We start from the raw sequence: 22,292 nt of genomic DNA, 5'->3' as shown, positions 1-22,292 counted from the left end.
CAAAAACAATTTGCATCCAACCCACGAACCCAATAATGAAGATGTTGAGGAGCCGGAACGTTTCTGACAGATCAAAACGAATCGTAGAAACCAAAATCATGAGATTTCCTTCTGTGGTCGTAGCATTTTCCAATAAATCTGCAGTTTGGTCATACCCAATCATTTTGGTTTGCCTAGTCTTGTTGTTTCGATCTGTCTAGCGGATCTCGCCATCTTTATGGTTGAATTTGCGTAGTTCAGATGCCACTGTTTATAAACAAAAACGTTTCTTAAATCAAGAATAAAAACAGCACAATAAAACCTAATACTGAATATGCCGAGAAGTCGAAATATCTTGAAGCCCAAAACTTCAAGAATGTCCAGTCTAAAATAATGAGACTACCAAGCTTTAGACTAATAATTTATCGCTAGATCGTATCCGATCATCCCGGCCAGTGGCTTGACCGTGTCCTTCAGTCAGTCGTGTCCTTTTGCCCTTTCGTGTGAATAAGTCAAAATAAGTATGAAGCAGGGATAACCAACGAGAATAGACAGTCCGGGATCATGACGTTGCAGACTTTTCTTCAATGTTAATAATTTTGTTAATAATTTTTTACACTTTGTTAACGTTTTTTTTCGATTCACGAAAACTAATTTCTACAGAGTCAATTAAATTTGTAAATATTTTAGTAGGTGTTGTAGACGATAGAAGATAGGTTTAAACAGTTATTAAGTGCTTTGGCTCCAACATAAATTTATCTACTGTTGAGGCAAATGGGCTTTTACTAGAACCAATTGTAAAAATTTGAATTGGGCGAATACGAGCGGACCTTTGTCGGAAAGTTCAAAGCCCGGTGATGTTGCTTCTCTCCTTATCCGCACGACCTCTTTGCTCTCTGTCCTTTTACAGCCGACCAGGCTAATTACACCGAAAGCCAAATAATCTGACTTAGGTGCACGATCTCTTTTGTCCCCGGCCAAAACCGACTACAAACACGACGTTTGGGTAAAATAAATAGTTCATGTCCATTTATTTAATTTCGATTGTACTCTTTTAGATTAAGTGTTGTCGACAATTTCTCTTCGGATCTTTTGAAGTGTCTCGGTGATGTGAATTCTTCAAAGGCGGCAGGTTTATTTATTCATTTTTTTGGATTGGAAAATCGGCGAAGCGGAATTCGCACGTGTATACTAAGAAGAAAATCAGCAATACGGACAAATTGAAACGTTGGATTAATCGCACTTGAACCGTTAATAAATTTCCCTGTGTAAATTATTATGTTATTCTTATTTGAAACCGAAAGAAAGAAAAAAAATCACAAATATCCTGGTTCAAGTGTTAATACATAAATGTACCCTATATTTTTTTTAGCTTTTGTAACTCATATTCTGAGGACAAATTGTTGGCAGATTATTTTTTTTATTCTGACAATTTCAATCTACCCTTATATGGACTTTCACCTCGAAGGGTTGTACTCCTCAATGAGCTGACCCTAGAGTCTACACCTCAGGAGAGTTCACTTACCCACTTATGTGGCTGGGTCGCTGGTATTTCCCGTAAGATGCCCAGGAGATCGTCGTTTTCCAACCAACGAAGCTAGGTCATTTCAGCCCTCAACGCAAGCAATCAAGCCTAAAACTAACTACCTTATGTAATACAGTCACAAAAATAATTAATTACATCCGCACCTATGGACATTACACTCATTTTTGATGGAGCATGCTTCCATCGACCTACATACAATATTAATAATCTAATCTAAATTAGGATCGATGGGGTGCTTTCATCGGGCGTATCGCGACTTAGGAAGTTTTTGAAAGGAAAAATCGTTCGACCCAGTACTTACGGTAGTAACTATATGTCAATCTATTATGATATAGAGAGTTTCACATACTGCATCCCTATCCACCCTTACGGATTACAAAAGCCATTATTGATCACAAAGGTGCACGGAAATACACGGAATATGGACGTACTGTTCACGAAAACTTGCACGGAAATTGGCGTAAAGCATGGCACCATCGAGATAACTAGATTCATGACATTTCAGGTGCTTATTTAATTTACTTCAGTTTTACATTGAACAAGGTGTATGAAACTGACAGCGGAACGGAGGACCCAGAAACTCGCTACTGTGCCCGAGAACTATTGTATTCTTACATTCGCGCTTTTACACGTTTCTGTTATGTGGGACATATCGAGCAACCTTTCTCTGCATAAAGGGTACCGTCTGCCGGTCTGCCGCGTATGACCTACCGGACCGAGTAAGAACACTTAATCAGGCAAGGACATCCCTCATTACCGGCTCAGGTTCGCGGGGGCCGGACGACTCCGCTTATCCGACTTATCTTATTTAAAAAAAAGTTCTTTACAGCTTGCTTACCGTCAGATGGCCTGATCCAGGCAGATGTCTCTGGGAATCCAGACAACAACCACAGTTTTTTCAGAGGCGCTTCAGCTCGGAGTATTTTTCCAGCAAAAGCACGACGAGAGTGTCCACCGTCTTTAACCAGTCCAGCAAAACCTTTTCCTGATTTTAAATTTAAATTATGTCATTAATAATTTACGTATACCATGGCTATTCTTTCTTCATTTTTTTTAAATATTTCATACACGCTCCGGCCGATACGCCATTGTTGACTTCATTTATTTTTCAAACTAGTACACGAATACCAGCGAAATGTATGAAAGGGAAATTGTTAAATCTTCGGGATTCATGGAAAGGCCGGGATACTTTCGGTGTCGGAGGGCAAAACCGCGGCCACCCGTGTAAAAGGCTAATTGGACATGAAAATTATGAAATCTAAGCAATTAGAGGTTCGAAATTTGAATTGCTAAACGGAAATAAACTGATTCCAGTGCACAAGTGACGATCGCGTTTATAACCCGCTTCTGTCAACACGCAATTACCGAGTTTTGTAATGAAAACTTTTTACCGCCTTTTTAATTGCTAATATTTAATCTAGTAGAAATTAACGCCCTTTTTTGCGTGTTAGCTGTTCACGCCGTGTATGGTTTTTTTTTAATATGGGTTTCATGGGGAGAGGGAGGATGTGAGTACTTGTGGGCCAATCTTTGCGAAGTATTGTGGCCGGGTCGACCTTTGAGCGGTTTTCGGGAGTTAAGAGGGCCGACAGCTCAGTCAGTTAACAATTATCGTTCTGTATGACACCATCAGACACAATCTTTGTTTCTTATGATCTGCATACCATGAGGAAGCTACAAAAATAGATTTTTGATTCGGTCCCGAACTCCTACATTCAGCCCCTGCGTCTGCCAATCATGAGCCATAAGTAAGTCCTGTCATATGCTTATTATTTTCCATCCCTTTTCATTAATTTTTTTAGATTTAATTCATTTTTTAAATTACATTTTATTCGGCACCTCATCGAAACCCCGGCCATTTTTCTGCATTTGTACGGTTTGTGTTTATACTTTCTTTTCGGGTCAATCGAATTCGTCACCTTATTCTCCTGGATTTCGATAACGGAAGTATTTCTGGTAAATCTGCGGAACAAACAAATCAAGAGAGGATTCAGTTTGAAGGCACAATCGATCATACTATCAATGGAAGAAGAATAGGGGGATTTGTTGTTCCGAGAACATGGAAAGCATAAAATATATAACCGCTTGTTTATTTTCAACACGGTGTATAGCTAAAAAGCTAAAAAAAAGTCCATAGTTACGATTATGCAGTAGTCATCAAATATAATAATTTTTGATTATGAGTGATAATCATTACTCTTATTCCTTACCAACTCTGCAAAATTGATCTCTAAGGTTAGTCAAATAAAATAGTATCGATGTTAAACATTACACACCTATAGAATGGTGTAACATTTAGGTAAAGTCTGCGAGGTGGTAAACGTGGTCGGCCTGTTCTCGCTAGATTTTGCTCTGGTTTTTATAGGTTTTACAAACTGACGCTGTTTTGACTTATAATATGCGTCTCGCCATCTTCAATGTTGAGTTTGTGTAATTTGGATACAATTTTTTTAAGTCAAAAACACGTTAATAATCAGGAAAAACAGCTAGAAATAAAACGTCATACTTAATTTATCGAAAAGCAGGAACAACAAGGACCTTCTGGGGTAGGTCAAGTCTTTATAAACATAGGACTCAAGAAAACAAACCACTTAAAATGGCGCAATACCGAAACAGGTGAAAGATATAACATGGCAGACCAGAATGATCAATAATGACCATATTACAGGTTGATAACTCCTCAGATCACATGAGGATATCTCAAGATTTTGGTCTCTACGATGGGTTGATCTGTCAGACGCATTTCGGCTAGTTACGTTCATTGATGGTTTTTCTAACAAATTCATTGATGCAAAAACACTTTATAAATCAAGAATAATGTCGAGAAGTTGAAACATCTTCCTGATCAAATCAGCTTGGTCAGAACAATGTGACTGAGACAACCAAATCTTGGTATATGGATTGTAGCTTAATCAGTGGTTTGACCGTGAAATATTCCATCAGCCTTCAGAGTGAATATAGCATAATGCCTACAAGGCAGGAATAACCGACGATATAGGTCGACCAGGATACACTGATTAGCTTCATCAGCTCAGCGTGAGTCACAGCCTTTTCAAAGACAATCAGTTGTGATATGAGGTGGAATCAACGTCCATGCCCGTACCGAACTGATTTTCATACAGAATGGCTCTTTGAACATTGAAAAAGTTCTTCATTTTCATAACATATATCATCAACGCCGTCCTAGGCATTACCCACTTCACATCACTACGGAAATTCTCTCCAACAAAGATTATTTCTAAACCAAACAAATCCAACCTCCTAGTTCTTACAGGCCATAAGTCTTTTGCCAATAATCGGTAAGTTTCTGGAAAAACTTCTGCTACTCCACCTCTATAAAGAAAAACCTTCTCATTTTATTACTAATCACCAGTTCGCGTTGTAGCAACTGCCTTCGAGCAGAATCAGTACTGGACCCTGGTGTTTTCCTGGACATTTTCCAGACATTTCAGAAGCTATGGCTTCCAAGGCTTCTGTGAAAGCTCAAGGGCATCCTGCCATCACTTATTCCATATACTAAAATCATATTTTACCGACCGACTTCCACACTGTCCAAAACACTTCCTTTTCCTACGTTCCTCGCGTACTCGCTCTTCTCTTTTCACAATTTACACGGCTAATCTACTACTCGCCACAAAATTTTTATTTGTAAATAAGAATTCTGTATAATGTATTTATTTTCTTATATATATATGAAGAATTAATATATACAACCTAAGACTTTAATTAAATTAATTTTGTACAAGATTTTAACTGTTTCAAAATTAAGGCGTCCAAGTGGTTGGTTTGTTAATAGACAGAAATGATAAATAAATTTTATCTGGAATCAAGATCAATGTAGAATAATTGTACTTTTGCTTAAACTACCCTTCCTAGGCTGAAATAATGTAATATTCATTTACGTTCCGTTCTCAAAGGGGTATCACGAGCCTGCATACAGATTTGTTGTTTAAAATTGATGAGATGGTTGTACTGGGACGGAAGGATATTACTTTGAGTATTAGATTATATTTATGTTTTAATTAGATGGTCGAGAAATTCGTTAACATACCGTGGAGAGAGTGTCAAATCAAGAAAAACGTGGATTTTTGGATAATTTGATTACAGTGACAAGTGGAATGCCGAGGTGGAAGGACACGTAAGTGAAAATTCATTTTCCCAAACCCTTCTGTAAATGAGGACGGTTAATTTGACGCGATAATTTACGAAGCAGTTCGCACGTCCCGATTCGTAAGTTTTTATTCTTTCCCCATCGCAAAACGGCGAGAGGCGAGGGAGGTCAGATAAAAGTAAACGAGCGGGTGAGAAACAAATCTGACGTCCGCACGAGCTGAGTCAGAGGTGGTTGTTGCGAAACGAACACCCCGAGGGTTTTTTATGCCCAAACTTGATGTTACAGCTGACGGCTTAAAAAGTCTATCTAACCTCTGACCGGAATGCGGATTCAATCTGATTGTCGACTAGTGTCCAATAACTAGTTGCTATGTGAGACAAAGTGCCGCAGGTACGAGGGCAACAAAGTTAAGCTGGTAGTATCGCCTAAAGTCAAGTTTGACGGTTTAGTTTACGAACTAGATTAAGTGATATTTTAAAAAAATGTTGGTTGCATTTAGCAACTTAACCACCAACAAAAAAATTTTAATAACCGAAAAGAGAGAGAGAGAGAGAGAGAGAGAGAGAGTGAGAGAGAGAGAGAGCGAATGGGAGGAAAGGGAGTGAGAGAAAGAGAGAGGCAGAAAGACTAAAAGGAGAGAGCGAAAGAGTTTAGTATTCATCAAGTACTGCAACCAGTAATTTTTGGTTATCTGACTAGATTACTACTATTAAGATAATTACTATTACTACTATTAAGAAGAAGGTCAATGACTTAATTTTTATTTATTTTTAAATAATTTTAACTTAATTTGATGGTAAAAAATAATTTAAATCTAGAATGTTGTTTATTTATTTTCTGAACTAAACACTAATTTATTTTTATGCCATGTAATTCAATTGGTAATATATTTCGGACCTGGCCCCTCTTCAGTGCTACAATATTTTATTATAATAAGTAAAACCTTTTTTTAAAATTCTTTCTTTAACTCGCAAATGGCATAAAATTTAGTTTAGTTCAAAAAATAAATTAATAATCAGATTTAAAAGGTCAATGTCTGTTTTTGCGACAATTATTTTTCTCTAGGTACTCTAGTTGCATTATTTTTCTCGAGTTGCATCTCATGCAAAGATCACCTAGGATGTTGATGCATTCACTATTTGGGATCTGACCTCTTTTTATATGCTAATGCTTGTAGTACCTTTGGAAGTTTGATATTACGAGGATTTTGTTTTGTCAGTATAACCTCGTTTAAAATTGTCTATGGTACAAGCATTTCAGGCTGGACGATCAGGTGTTCTTCCCTGAAAAATTTGATTTATCATATTTTTTGGTTTGCACAGACACCTAACCTAGTTTCTCAATGGTTTCGGTGCCAGCTGTACACCATAACAAGAAATTCGATAAATTTAGAACGTTGCGAACATCATATGGTTTAATGATGATGAGGATTCTAGCAAGCAGAGGTTCGGTATTCCCAATACGCTAAAGTTTTAATGACTCGATCCTTCTTTTAAGAAGAAAGGTCATTGACTTTTGTACCCTTCTTTTCTAGGTTACCGTAGGTTATGTGTCTATTGAGCAATTGGTTCGCATTCAAACATAAATTGCCAGTTCTCTTCTTTTTGTTATATTTCCTACAAATGGGGTTACGTTGTGTAGGTGGTTTTTGAGATGATTGATCTGTACAGAGCCTTATCACTCCTCTGATTTTTCACTGTTTAGGGAGCCATCTGTACATCATATAATTTTATGTTTATGCAGGGATTTTCTCTTTCCCTTGTACCTTGCTTGTTTCCGGGGTCATCTAGTCAGTTCTAATTTCTAAGATCGGTGTCTGGCTTTATTTATTATATTACAATTAATTAAGGTTTTTAGTTGAGATAAAAAAGTCAATGGCACGAGCGGGATTCGAACTCACGATCTTCGGCTTGATACGCCGCTGCTCTACCACTTGAGCTATCGTGACCTCGATCCACTCGGACACTAACTTCCCATCTCAACCCCACCTTTTGAATTTTCCCTCCTTTTTGCCATTTTTCAAATGTCGTCTAATCGGATTGGAATCTCGACGACTTTATTTATTATTGTTGTGTGGTCAATAATTTACACGTAATTTACTTGTTTTTGGAGTAAGGAAGAACGTTTCCTAGCTTCCCCTTTTAAATGGTGTTAGGCCTAAAAGAAATAGTGTTTCTAAGAGTCTATCACCATTCTAATACATAGTTTGCCATGTTTCTTAATTTTTAGTAGCTAGTTTTTCTCAATATTTATTGCCTTCAACTCTGATTTGGTGTTAATGTAAGATAATCACAAAACAATGTAATATGTAGTTAAAGAAAATTTAATTAATTTTGTTTAGTAAATTCAACATGATTGTTCATTTTTCGCACAGTTTTAAATCAATCAATGTTTGGGCATAAATTTTCTTATCGCTCTACTCCATGCCTAATCATGATAAACATGCTATGAATCATATTTTATTATGGAGGTGTTCACTACAGAACATTCCAATTTTCACGCCTCCGCCAAGGCTTTCATACAATATTATTCTCGGGAATTTTTTCTGCGACACCTGATATCTAAGTTCAGATAAATATCGCTTTCACTGTAAATGATGGCTCTACTCACAACGATCCGGATTTCGAACATTAAATGTTCATCAACAGGTCAAAAGAGTTATATGCACTCTCGACATGAATGGTAAGAGAGAACCCGCCGATCCACCGCCAACACGACGTTCCAGTCAGAAGCTCGTTTTTAATGCTTGATTTATTAAAATGAAATATCTTATGTACAGTTAGGTCTAGTGATAAAAAATAACTCTAACCACTCCAAATATCTTTTTCTTGTGAAGTAATGAGATCTGCGGTTATGCTTAGATATTTTTACCTGTAGAAATTAACCCTTCGATTTGGTACCTGCTACAAGTTATTTATTTTTTTATATCGAAGGCTATTTGTTTATCAAAAATACATAAAATCGGCTTTCCAGAGAAAGATATAAGGAAAAAATGCCAATATTTCAATGGGGAAAACTCATAAGTCTCGAATGAGTTGAATCCTTTACCGCAATTCTTCTTCAAAATACAAAAATGGCTAAAGTGAAGAGAAATCCCCGTTTCTTTATTACAATTGCATAATAATGCGAATTGAAAAGTAAAAAGAACATCCTCAGTTTTACCAAAACCTTTGGAATTTCAAATCCTGAAAATTTTACGACAGATCAACTTTTTCTGAACAATTAGTTTATACATCATATTTTTATACTTTTCCCGTTCAACCTTTTGTAATTATTTTGTTTTCAAATTAAAATGAAACTGTATGAAGTTAAACTCGTTAACTTTAAATGGACATGAAAATAAACGTTTTACACCGTGGAGAAGTAAAATGCCAAATTTTAACATTGAAACATATTTGCTGTATTATACATATCATAAATTAAATTAATTAATTATTACTTATTATTATTAATATATTATTATATATTTTAGATGTTATTTTTAATAATTTAGTAAATTATAAATTTAATATGTATCTACAAACATATAATTAAAAATTTATTTTCTTCTTCCTCTATAGATAAGTTAAATTTTCCGGATTTATACACCGTATTTGTATTGTTTAATTTTTCTTTTTACTCTTAATTTATAGTTTATAACTAACGAAATTCCAGGGAGCATTAGCGATTGTGAATGTGGGCATATAAAAATAAGAAAATTATTAATTATGAGTGGTGTTCAGTGACCGTTAATTAATGATTATTTGGAGATCGTGAGATGCGGTTTGGTGTGACGTAGGATTTAGATAAACATGCTCTTTATCGTGCTAACGTTTCGATGTTTATTGAAATCACCTTCAGGGCTCAAAATGTTTGTTTTCTGTGTAGATGTGCCATTGTGTGTCGTGTTGGGCACTCTCAACAATCTTGTTATTCTTCAATTTTAAACTGTTTTTACTTGTTTCCTACGCGTGGAGAAGTGACATAAGATCTTTCCCAAGCGGGAGCCAAAAATTTTTAACAAGTAAACATTAACAAGGGAGTATTTTATGTACATGGCGCCTGTAGTCGAAGTATTACATGGCCGTTTAAACGAAGAAATTATTCGTGGCTGGGTGCGTACAAGGAGAGATTCAAAAGCCGGTTTCTCATTCCTCGCCATTAATGACAGTTCCTGTTTTAATCCATTACAAGCTATTGTTGTAAACAAATAAATATGAAAATAAAATTTTAAACCTTACCGTCGGTTGCCGGGTTGAAGTGATAGGAATAGTCAAACAATCGGAAGGTCAGGAAGAACAATTTGAAATACCTGCAACTCAGGTTTGTTGTAGTGGGGATGGTAGAAAATCCTGTTACCAATCCAATGTCTGCAAAACGGCATAGTGTTGAATACTTACGTAAGGTAGCACATTTAAGGCCACGCACCACTCTTATTGGCGCTGATGCTCGTGTTCGCGATATGCTAGCACAAGCGATTCATCGTTTCTTTAATGAGGAAGGACATCTTTGGGTATCAACGCCAATTATCACTGCTTTAGAACACCGAAGGTACCCGTGAAATGTTTCGAGTCTCTACTTTAGATTTCAAAATATTCCCCGCACAGGGAAAGACGATGTGAATCTTGATACAAATTTTTTTGGTACTGAAGCATTTCTAACCGTATCCGGGCAGTTAAATGGCCAAGCTTATGCTTATTCATTAAATAAAATTTATACATTCGGCCCAACTATAGATAATATAGATAACATACATATATCATTACATTACAGTCCAACATCAAATATTTTTCATAGTCTAATTGTCCAACAATTTAGCTTTCCTTTTCCTATTTATCCCTTTCTATATAATCCTGAAAGGACAATCTGGCCGAACCATTACCAACACATTGTTTCCCATCGTCGGCTCTTTTCGCCTCAAAGAAGCTGACGCCTTACACAAAAATGTCTTTTTTATATACCAACTTCCTTCACCACCCCTTCAAAATCCAACGTATATAAACATAAAACAGCAAAATCTCACTGGCACTCTCAACACGACACGCAAGAATAGCACAATTACACAGAAGACAAACACTACGAGTGAGTAGAAATAGTTTGATTGAATATAAAAAATATATTTTGCATTGTATAAATTCAAAATCAATCTTCAAAATGGCGTTTCAACAACGAAATGATGACCTAACCTGTTTTGCTAACCGGATGGTTAAAGAAGTTATTAGCAGAATAAATATACAGGGTGTCCCAGTTCCTTTGACGAAACTCAGGGAATCGATTCTACTCTTCGTTTGGAGCAAAAAATCCTCAGGAGAAAATTTTCGAAAAGTTTTCTATTTTGAAGATATTCGTCAATTTCCGTTTTTTTTTCAACTTTTCACTACCTTACCACATAAAAACGCTTACAACTTCCAAAATGTTGAGACTACAATAAATCCAATTACACCATTTGAAAGAACGCTAAATTTGCTGTAAGATATTTCTATTTGCAATAATTTGAATGACATAAAATGTTAGCCAATATCAGTTGGAACATGTCAAAATTACAAAATTTAAAATATTGGTAATGATTGCACGTTCTACTTAGGTTACAAAAAAATACCTACAACTTGTCAAATTTCACAAAAACTTTACGTTGATAAAACTAGATTTTTAAATAACGTTCTAGTAGAGTTGAAAAATCAACGCAAATAGAAGTATCTTACAGCAAATTTAGCGTTCTTTCAAATGGTGTAATTGGATTTGTTGTAGTCTCAACATTTTGGAAGTTGTAAGCGTTTTTATGTGGTAAGGCAGTGAAATGTTGAAAAAAACCTAATTGACGAATATCTTCAAAATAGAGAAGTTTCCGAAAATTTTTCTCCTGAGCATTTTTTGCTCCAAACGAAGAGTAGAATCGATTCCCTTAGTTTCGTCAGAAGGAACTGAGACACCCTGTATATATATATATTTAAAATTACCATTACAATATATAAATATATATATTTACATATTGTAATGGTAATTTTGAACGTCGGTTCAGTACGTAGTAAAGCATTTTAAATAGATTCATTTGAAACTTATTTATTTTTTTATTTACGACATGAATAATTAGCCTAAATTATCATTTATTATAATACATAATAATTGTATTTTGCATGAAAATTTGTTAGATAATTATAAATAAATGTTTAAATACGGTATATAGAGTATCGGGTTGTCCGGAAAATAATGCAGGATTTTAAGTTTTCATTAAAAAAAATCTATATAAAATATTCTGTTTACGTTTACAGGATTACTCATTTGTATGNTTATTTTGATTAAAGAACATTGCTTTAAAGTAACTAGTTTCTTTTTTTTTGTTTAATACCAAAATCCTGCATTATTTTCCGGACAACCCAATAATTATAGAGATAAATGGCCTGTTAACCGAGTAGCACGTTCCCTTTTTCTCAAGGCCACCCGAACAGGGCTGTCGTGCGGAATGGACAACTCCAACGCCGTGTTTTGAAACGTAATTCTCCCTCATTCTTTTTCACCCCCTCTTTTTCTATTTATTTACTTTTTTCCACATTTTCCCTTTCCATACCGTCTCTCTATCACCTTTCGTCAGTTTAAAAATAAGATACAACAACACAAACATCAAAACCAAAACTAAAATATAATACAATTAATTAAGGTTTTTTAGTTGAGATGAAAAAAAGTTAATGGCACGAGCGGGATTCGAACCCACGATTTTCGGCTAGATACGCCGCTGAATCGATGAAGAATTTTCTGAAAACGTCTGACGCATCAAATAATTTTGTCAGAATATTTTTAGAATATACATAGAAAATATTTGTGTAAAAATGTATTAATTGGTCAAGCGGTCCACGAAATTAGGGAATTTAATGATTAAAATGAAGTACACTTCACTAAAGCTCTCCGTGGCCATTTCATTTGTCGTCGAGAATCCAATCCGATTACACGACATTTGAAAAATGGCAAAAAGGAGGGAAAACTCATAAGGTGGGGTTGAGATAGGAAGTTGATGTCCGAGTGGATTGAGGTCACGATAGCTCAAGTGGTAGAGCAGCGGCGTATCTAGCCGAAGATCGTGGGTTCGAATCCCGCTCGTGCCATTAACTTTTTTTATCTCAACTAAAAAACCTTAATTAATTGTAATGTATTAATTGGTCAAGCGGACCACGAAATTAGTGAATCTAAAATATAATCATTGACCATCAGAAGAACATTTGGGCCAAACTTAACAAATTGCACCAGGCAAAACGAGTGACAACCTATTTCTCTTTAATCTGGTGAACTAAAATAAAAAACAACCCCAAAATTAGTCTGCGTGGGAAAATCTAGAGCAGAGCTTCCCAAACTTTTTAGCCAGCAGACCCAAAAGTTGAATAACAAATCTTTAGCATCGAAAGTTGTGATACTCTTCCCTTGGAAAGAAAGGCTCATCTCATTTATTTTCATGGAAATATCTTCTAAATACGACAATATACATTTATCATCATTGAAAACGTTGGCCAATTTGACGTGATAAGAATTCATAACGTAATTCTTGTGATGGTGAGACAACTGGCTCACTTCTGTATGGAGAACCAGGGAATGATGAAGGCTTCCCATTTCGTCACATGGTATTGTGGAAAGTTCTGACTTCAATGGCCGCGACTTGACATAGTGAATAATTTGAACAGATTCATCCAAAACTTCCTTAAAAGAGGCTCGCATTTGTTTCATAGATAAAGCATTCTGTGAAGAACATAATGACTGCTCCGGCAAAATAAAAAACTTTCGTTTTCAGTACTCATTCTTATTAGTTTTTTTTAAATTATATTTATCCATACTATATTTATTGTTGTATTTATAAATTTTCCCGAAGTTCGCCGCGGACTTCAGTTTGGGAACCTTCGATCTAGAGTAACAGAGCAAATCTACGCATCGCCGGGAGAATACTACAACCACATTTACTGCCTTAGAAATAATATTTAATCTCCATTGGAAAATTGGACAACGGGAAATTAGGACAAGCTCGAGAAAAAAATAAATAGGATAAGAACTAATTAGTTGGCATACAACAATGAGAAATGGAATTAGACTAATGTTCTTCGAAATGGAACTGTCTATTGCCTATTACGACAAGGAAAATCCTGTGTAACAATCAAGTTTTAACAGATAACAAAGGGAAATTTAAAAAAACCCAAATACAATTAATTAAAAGGTATACAGATGGCTCGAAAACGCAATAACTATAATTACCCTCATTAGAGAAGTACACCACGTTTTTTCAAGTTGAAGTACATTATGTGCCATACAAAACGAGGTTAAACTGACAAAATAATTCTCATAAGGTCCGACAGCGATGAGATCCCTCACCTTCAAAGCCAGAAAAAACACAATAACGCAACAATATTAGAGTACCGCAACCGAGAGTACAACCGGGATCCATGCCATCGTCTTCGGCTACGTTAACAGCCGCTTCATCTAAGAATCGTAACCCAAGATCACTTACGAGTCTTGTTAGCAAGAACCGGGGTCTACACCAGCTAAAGTCTCGCCATCCAAGGTTATGAACCTGAAGACGTCCTTGGTTGAGTCAGGAATAAGACGGGCCTGAACCATCGGCGGAAGGGAGTCGAATAGTCTAAAGTCTTGAGTACAAAGTGAGCAATGAATCCGCGAGTTAGATGCCATAACTCTCGTTACCTGAATCCGAAATCTGAGTTTAGAGGTGGAGTCTTTCCGAGGAATTCGTCAGTAGAAGAGGACTTCCAGCGATCCACCGCCTTCAAAACCACGACCCCGACCGATAACGTTCCTCCCGAGCGTGAAGTGTACCACCAAGCCAGAGTGTACGACCTGAAATAAACTTGTAGGCCAGGGGTGCCACTGGGGAATTTATTCATTAAACCCTTTTTTCCCGTACCAGACCATTACTCTTTAGGGATCATGAGAAACATAGAGTGATTACACAACATATGGGTGTCAGGACATATAGAAAATTTGGGCAATGTATAAGTAAATTAGTAGCTGGAGGAGCAACCGCAATACCAATAATATGCCAGAACATACCAATATAATCTGAATAGTAACATCAAACATAACATCCTCAAAATACAAGAAGAAATGAACAAAATCTAGATGTGCCAGACAGTAAACATATGGTTAAACAACCCTCTTCAAAACTAGTATGCACATTGCTACGATTAAACAGTGAAGGGAGTCGGTCAGGTTTCGTACAAAACAAAAATATAAGCAATCAAACACATTAGAGAAGAACACCTCGGTTTTTTCAAGCAGAAATACATGCTTTTAATACTTGTACCTTGGAAAATTTATACGAGATTACACTAAAAAAAACTCCTATTATGATTATACAGCCAAACGGCACTAAAAGTATTACCACGTTAAAAAGTCACACCTAATCGGTATTCAAAATCTGGGAAATCATAACAACCTAGCAATTGCATGAGCGCCAAGGCACAATAGAATATTAGTTAAAAAAATAGACTGGCAAGAGTTGATTTGCTAGAACACTAATGGGCTCAGGACTTATAAAACGGGTAAACAATATCAAACATAAGATCTTCCATATCACATGTATCTACATAAAGCAAAAGGTCAAACTGTAGAGATACCAAAAACACGATAAACATATCATTGAAGAATTCTGTCAAAGCCAGCACCCAAATTTATCCAGCTAAAGAAGGTAAATCTCAGAAAAGTAAGAGATATATATTAGTGATGATACAAATTGCTCAATAGATACATACGCTAGGGTATCAAGATAACGTAGGAAAAAGAGATTTCAGCATTAAAATAACAAATTTCTTAAAAGAATAATCGAGTCATTTAAACAGGACAAATTAACTAGGAAAAATGAACATACGAAACTTAGAACGTAGAAATTGGAGAATACTATACTCCTGCTTCTTTGTATCCTCATCATCATTAAATCATTTTATGGTATACAGCTGGCACCAAAACCATTGGAACTCTTGAAATCCGGTTCGTCGAAATCAACTAACTATGAGTAAGAACTATCTTTTAAACTTAACTTAACTTTGAACTTAAGCCTTACTATTTTGTGGGCTGTGATAAGGAGAGGTCGGACCTAATCGTTGAGCTGTCTTCTTACAGCCCTGAGAACATTTCAGGCGCCTTTTGTATCTTCTCCTCTCATTTCCAGGAAGGTACATGATGTTGAACGATGTTCCCATTTGTAGGTTATGTAATGAGAAGGAAGAAATTGCCATCCATATTATCTTTGAATGCAAAGTACCTGCTCAATTGTATCATAACCAAAGGCACCAAGATTAGCCAGGAAAATGATTGCAGCTATAACATTCTATTTCTTAAAAGAAGATTAAACTGAACTAATTCACTAGGAAAAGTACAATAAGCCAAAAGGCAGAAGTCCTTGAAGAATACCAAACCAGCATCATGATCAAAGTCTTCTGACGTTGCAATGTTCTACATTTAAAAAAACGTTTTTTCCTTGTGATAAGTTCTCGAAGGAAATTTCATTATTTTTTTAGGGGGTTTGGTTTGTTTGTTGTTTCAACTATTGTTTCATAGTACAAGCTAACGCTCTTAAAAATAATTCAGCCTAAAATTTAACCTTATAAATCGGATTAGACATTTTTCTATATAAATTGTCCCATGTTTATTTATTTTTAATTTAATTAAACTTTCCTATAATTTGGGTTGAAACATTGAATTTTATTACGCCAATGTTGATCATTAGCTTCTTTATTTCAAACGACACCCGAGCAAAAGGAGGAGTGTGAACTATTTTTTGATGCATAAATTAACCCCAACATAATTAACTTTCAGGAAATTGAAGCACTCGTTACATATTCATATCATGCCGCCCCTTCCCACATCCAGGATATTAAATGAAATTTTATAATCTTGTTTCAAACACCTTATTCCTGTCATTTGGGCGAGTTTTGTAAATTTTTCTGACGCAGTTGACAAGTTATAATTATAATTTACCATTTCGTATGTTTGTCTTTTTTCAAGCTGTTTTTTTGTACTTTTATTCTTAATTTTAATGAGAGTCTAAAATTAAATTTTATTTAGAAAGATCACCATGTTTATACATAATTATATTCATCTGATTTAATCTCATCATAACGATCTTTATCATGTATCGTATACATCTATCATATACACATATATATGACGTAAGTAAAAAATATATACATATGTAGTTTATAATTTTGAAAAAAGACAATTCAGTTTAAAAAAATGTTTTCATTCTTAACTAAACGAACCAAAGTAGACGACTTCAAACTAAAAGGTAATTTTTTTATGTTCTTAGATTAGTTTTAAAAAAAGTTTTCATTGTTAATTAAACGAACCTATGTAGACAACTTCAAAATAAAAGGTAATTTTTTTAGGTTCTTAGATTAGTTTTAAAAAAATGTTTTCATTCTTAATTAAACGAACCAAAGTAGACGACTTCAAACTAAAAGGTAATTTTTTAGGTTCTTAGATTAGCTTTAAAAAAATGCAGGGTAAAGAGACGGTAGGTACATCAACCTGTCTTTGCGCAAACGTTGCGTCACAGGAAATGATATAAAAGGCAGCCCGAAATGTATCTATTTCCATCATGACTATAAGAAAAAGCTCAATGATTGTAAACTTAAGCCCCGAAACGTTGCATCCTCATAACCACAGCTCACAAAAAGGTACAGCTTCACTTTGCAAGTAGATATGTCAGAGGGTTCTCGAAAATTCGCGTGGAGTTGCCCAGGAGAATGTTAAAGCCTGTTTGGTCCGTCTGGTTCATTTCATGTTGATTTATTATTGTTTAAGTGAGTCTTTCTTTCAACCCAGGTGCCATGTTGGTCGTAGTACAGAGAGGTAGTTTAACTTGAGTAGAGTGCTTACGAGAGATTATTGAAGGAATAGTGCGCCTTTTTTTCGGCGTCACTGTTGTTCAAAGATCCCTTTCTTCCACTGCGACCAAAAAGTTCTATTTATTTACAAATTTTGAAATGTGAAAGGTAGAGATTTTGAGGAGCTTCTTTTAAAGTTATGGATTGTGCGGCTCGGTCCAATTTGTGTGAGACGGAGAACTGCCCCTGGTTTTGGTATTTTGTCAGCCTGTTTGTTCCACTCATGTCCCGGTACCAAAACCAAAGTTTCCTGATTACCTATTTCCAGGCAAATCAGCGTTGAATTGAAGGTGGAGGAGTGTGATGCCATCTGCGCCCTACATCGGTAAGAGATTCTTTTCAAGCTAGATAATACATGGTGCCTGGTGCTCCTATTCGGGATGATTATGAACGAGGTTAGAATGATGAGGAAGAACAGGTTACTATTGAAGTGGTGTTGTGGTATTCCATAACCAGTGCAGTCTTAGCTTAGCTTTCCTAGTTCCTTAATTCCATTCAATAAACTCGATCCCTCTTTTTAGAAGTTGTAGGTCTTTGACTGTTTTTGTATTTTTCCTTGGTCATTTTGATACATAGGTTAAATTTCCAGTGAGTGGTTGTTTTGAAGAAAATCTGGGCGGCAGGTTTTTCTTTCTCATTGTATAACCAACAGATATGGTCATTGTTGAATATACGCGTGTTGTGTAGCTGGATTATCAGATACCTGTATAAAAACCTACACTTTCTGACTTTCACTTTGTTTAGCTGTAACAATGTGTGTACCAGTTTGTTAACCATACGTTTACTGTGCCTAGCACCTCTACAGCTTGTTCATTTCACCTTTTGCTTTATGTAGATCCATTAAAATACGGAAGATCTTATGTCTGACCTTGTTATTGTTGCTCTGGGCACATAGTAGATCCATTCTTGCCAGTTTATCTATTTGTTCGTTAATTAAAATTCCTATGTGCTTTGGCACCCAAGTATTGCTAGTTATGTTTTCCCAGATTTGGTTCTCTTCAAGCCCTACAGCCTTCTGACTTATTTATTATACATCTCCTACGTCCTTAGTTCAGTCCAATTGACTCAATTTTTTGTTAAAGAAGGCATTGACATAGTCATACTGTTTCCGGGCCCTTCTTGGTACCCAGGCTTATCGGGTGGTTGGTTCGCATTCCAAGGTAACATGGGTCATAGTTTCCTCTTCCTCACCTCGCACGCTACTACGGACGTATGCTCATCCCGAATTAGTTCGAGGAAGATCTATAAATTCAGAGAAGCACCTACAAGAGATTTTGAAGAGCTTGTAATATTTGTGCCCTTCATCGGTGAGAGATTCTTGCTTGAGGATTATGAATATGGTAGAAAAGTTAGAATTTATTGCAGTGTGGCCGATACTGAGGTCACATGGGAAGTATTCGACGTCGGAACCAAGGTCTGGGCGCTTGTTGAGTTGAAAAGGTCTGTTTTAACGATATTCGTGTGAGCAAATTTAGAAGGGAAACTATAAAGAGCGATAATCATAAATGTTGTTCATTTTAATTTTATTTAATACACTATTAAACAAGTACCACTGAAAATATAACATAGAAGTTAAATCATTATTATTATTATATATACATTTGATCAGGAACAATACACGTTTTTCCAAATTGACCGGTAGACAAAGTTCCATTCAATTCCCCTTTTTAATTATTACAAAGAATATTGCAACATATTTTCTTTGTGCGGTGGATTGTTTTGTGCTAGAGCAGAACTCGTATCTTGTCTGAAATGGATCTAACCCAAGGATTAAGCAATCGTTTTAGCTGAGATTACGGAGACATAAACGAGTCACGTAGTCTTATTTAATGTATATTTTACTTTATACTCCTAATGTTTTATTGTGGTTAAATTTTTTAAATTAATTTTTGTAAAAGAAACACCACGGTTATTAGCAATGATTTTTAATAACCGTATTTGCTGAGGAATGGGCTTAGGGCGGGGATTGAATCCGGGTCGAGTTCCAGGTGTCATGCGTAACGTATCTTTTTCAACATTCGACCTAAGCCGGTAAACAGACATCCTGTACGAGATTATAACATTTTATATACCTACAAATTAGACGTTCTTACTTCATGTCATTAAATATTAATTTATTAGCCAGTGCATTATACACAACATAGTCACAACATTGACACTATGGTTGGTACAGTATCCGAAGGTCACTTGATAAATATCAACCAACGTTGATAATGTTTGAAATTAAGGGTCTCCTTGTTCAAGATCATCGCAATTCAACGCGCTATGGTGGGTAGTCGGCATAAAAAAATGTAAGGCTTGGATAGTAGAGTTAGGATGGATCGAAAGGTTGAGGTGGAACATTGAAAGCAGAATTGGGTCATTTTATTGAACAAACAAAAGGAACGACCTTTGCTTGGAGGAATGGATGCGACGCATATTGGCTGGTTTGGAGGAACATTGGATATTGGTTTTATGGACATGATAGAGTAACCAAGCGTGAGCAGATCGTCGTGGAATTGGTGTAGTAAAGAGATTTGCCAATTGGTCTGATTGGTAGTATTGGAGGACGTAGGTTATAGGAGGATGTAGGTGAGGATGTAGATGTAGGTCCTCGGCATGCCCAAAACGGTCAATTTTACGTTTTGTATTGTGTTGTTATTACATTTTTTACAAAAATGAGAGAAAAAAATAAAAAAAATAAATTAACTTCACAAAAAAAGTTTAATTTATTGTTAAAATTAAAATTTGATTCCAATGTTTCAAGAAAATAATTAATCATATAAAGTAAAAAGTAAATAACTTACAATTTGATGTAATGTAACCGTTCAACTTAAATACTCAAAATAAAATGTGTACTAACAGTTAATCAAACACTTTCCAAAAACCTTTTGTCTCAAAAATTTAAATATTTTCTACTCTTTATATCCAATTACAGTTAAACAAACGATCCACTCAAAGCCCGAGCTAAATGGCGACTGATGATCCTGCCAATCACTCCCATCTTTCTTAAAGTCTCCAGCTGACCCATCCACGAATCAGATTTGGGGGTTTTCTTATTCATTTGAAAATCTGAAACTTTTAATTCTGATGGGCCACCATCACAGTACAAACCATGTTTACAGTCATAATAGATTTTATTCCTAGAAAACTTTGCAGTTGTCCGAAGCGTCTCAGCTCTAATTTCTTTAGTACAGTGACTATAGTAAATCTAAATGATCAGTCCGTCGTCTAGATATAGTTTTACGTACTTGAAGTAAATTGATGTAGGTATCTCCTTGATGTAAATGTGGTCAAGTCTGTTTGTCAATGCGAATGTACACTGTGTTAGAATGTACTTTGGATCACTTCAGAGACGAAAGGAATGTTCAGGTCTTGTGGATTGTGAGATTATTAAAGTACGAACGAGAGTTGATAATTCATCTTATGACTTTTGGTTGAGGATTTGACGCTGCTAAAGTTCTCATTCCATTTGTCTAAATTTTTCTATTTGTTCAAAGCTGGGCATTTATTGTCTTAATAGATATTCTATGCATACCTCGTAGCGTCCGAGGCTGCTGTATTGATTCCACGTCAGTTTGAAGTCTTAGCAACTAAGGTTCAGGTCGGTATCTTCTTTTTGTTTATAGGAAAAAATCTGTACACTGTGATGGGATGGAACTGTAGGCAGCGAGAGAGTCACATCTTTGACGAATTGAAAGTTCAAGTCAATGTAGGTTATTTTTTTATGACGTTTTATGTTAAGGTTTACATATTAGCCAAAGCAGAGTACGTAATCAAAATTATCTGTTGGAAAGAGGCAGATCGTGAATTCCAGGAGCGACAAAGGAATCGAACCCTAAGACCGCGGGGTCTACGATTCGAGAGTCGACCACGGCGGTCCCTAGGTTGCTTATGTTGGACGCGGATTTTATTTCTAGAAAATGTCGTAGTTGTCCAAGGCTAGTAGTGATTATTTGTATTAAGTAGAGGTATCTCGATGATGTCTCTTTCTCAAATTATATCACTAAGAGCATAAAGTGTCGAGCAGGAGAGCAGTTTGATTAGGTTGATTCATTAGTACGGAACTTTCGAAAGCGAGAAAGGATGAATTCATTGACGAATAGTTCACGTAGAGAGTCTAACAAATTCTGGACTTTTGGTTGTAAAGATTGGAGCCAATATTATCCAATGTTTATTGGGTCAGCAATGTCCAGGATCCTGTATTTTCGCCGGCTTTGCTGCATGTGTTTTGAAGTTTAGGAGAGATTGTTTTGCTTGATCCATGTACGAGTTTAAACTTAGCTCATGCTATAATTGCTATTTTTTCGTGTTAGTTTGAATTTTTCTGGAAGATTACTTGTCCTGGTGCTGCTGAGGTCCTTTTCTGCTAGACTGTCATTTTCTTCCTATCTTTTGCCGTGGAACTCAGAGAAGAGAAAATTTGCGCAGGCCTTAGCTTTTAAAAGTTTTATTTTAATTTTTTTCCATACGGAAGTAGTAAAGAAATATGTCTCGAGTTCGTTTTCTTGCAAACAAGGAGACTTAAAAGAGAAGAAGCCAGGAAAACCCATATTGGGGGCAAGAAAACCTATTTTTAAAAGCAAAATCATCCCATTTTTCATCTCCAAAAAACGATAATTGAAAATAACCCAGCGCATATTGTATTCAGCCGTATATCTGCAAAGCGTGTGGCGGTGATCGTGATAGTGTTTCGTCGAAAACATTTATGATTTTAATCTTGAATAGCCATCTTTACCACTTTGATAGAGCGTAATCTCTGTTGTCTCATACACGTCATTTATCCGACTTAAATCTGAGACCGTGGAGCGTGTAATGC

At 35.8% G+C, this 22,292-nt stretch overlaps 1 protein-coding gene across 3 annotated transcripts in view; it reads right to left on the bottom strand.

Moving 5' to 3' along the window:
- Positions 1 to 22,292, bottom strand: part of LOC106672515 (diuretic hormone class 2) — a 141,006-nt gene that overhangs the window by 92,313 nt on the left and 26,401 nt on the right. Inside the window, exon 1 of one of the 3 annotated variants that reach the window (XM_014404031.2) lies at positions 2,364 to 2,384. The exons of the other annotated variants lie outside the window; for them this stretch is intronic. The gene's annotated coding sequence lies outside the window, so the exon portion shown is untranslated. Of the gene's footprint in view, positions 1 to 2,363; positions 2,385 to 22,292 lie in introns of those variants that run through there. 3 annotated transcript variants of the gene reach the window in all.

Source organism: Cimex lectularius, unplaced genomic scaffold (assembly GCF_000648675.2).
Source record: "Cimex lectularius strain Harlan isolate CLEC.00 unplaced genomic scaffold, Clec_2.1 scaffold280, whole genome shotgun sequence".
NCBI lineage: Eukaryota > Metazoa > Arthropoda > Insecta > Hemiptera > Cimicidae > Cimex > Cimex lectularius.
The sequence above is the reverse complement of the archived record's forward strand: the minus strand, read 5'-3'. Positions and strand labels throughout refer to the sequence as shown.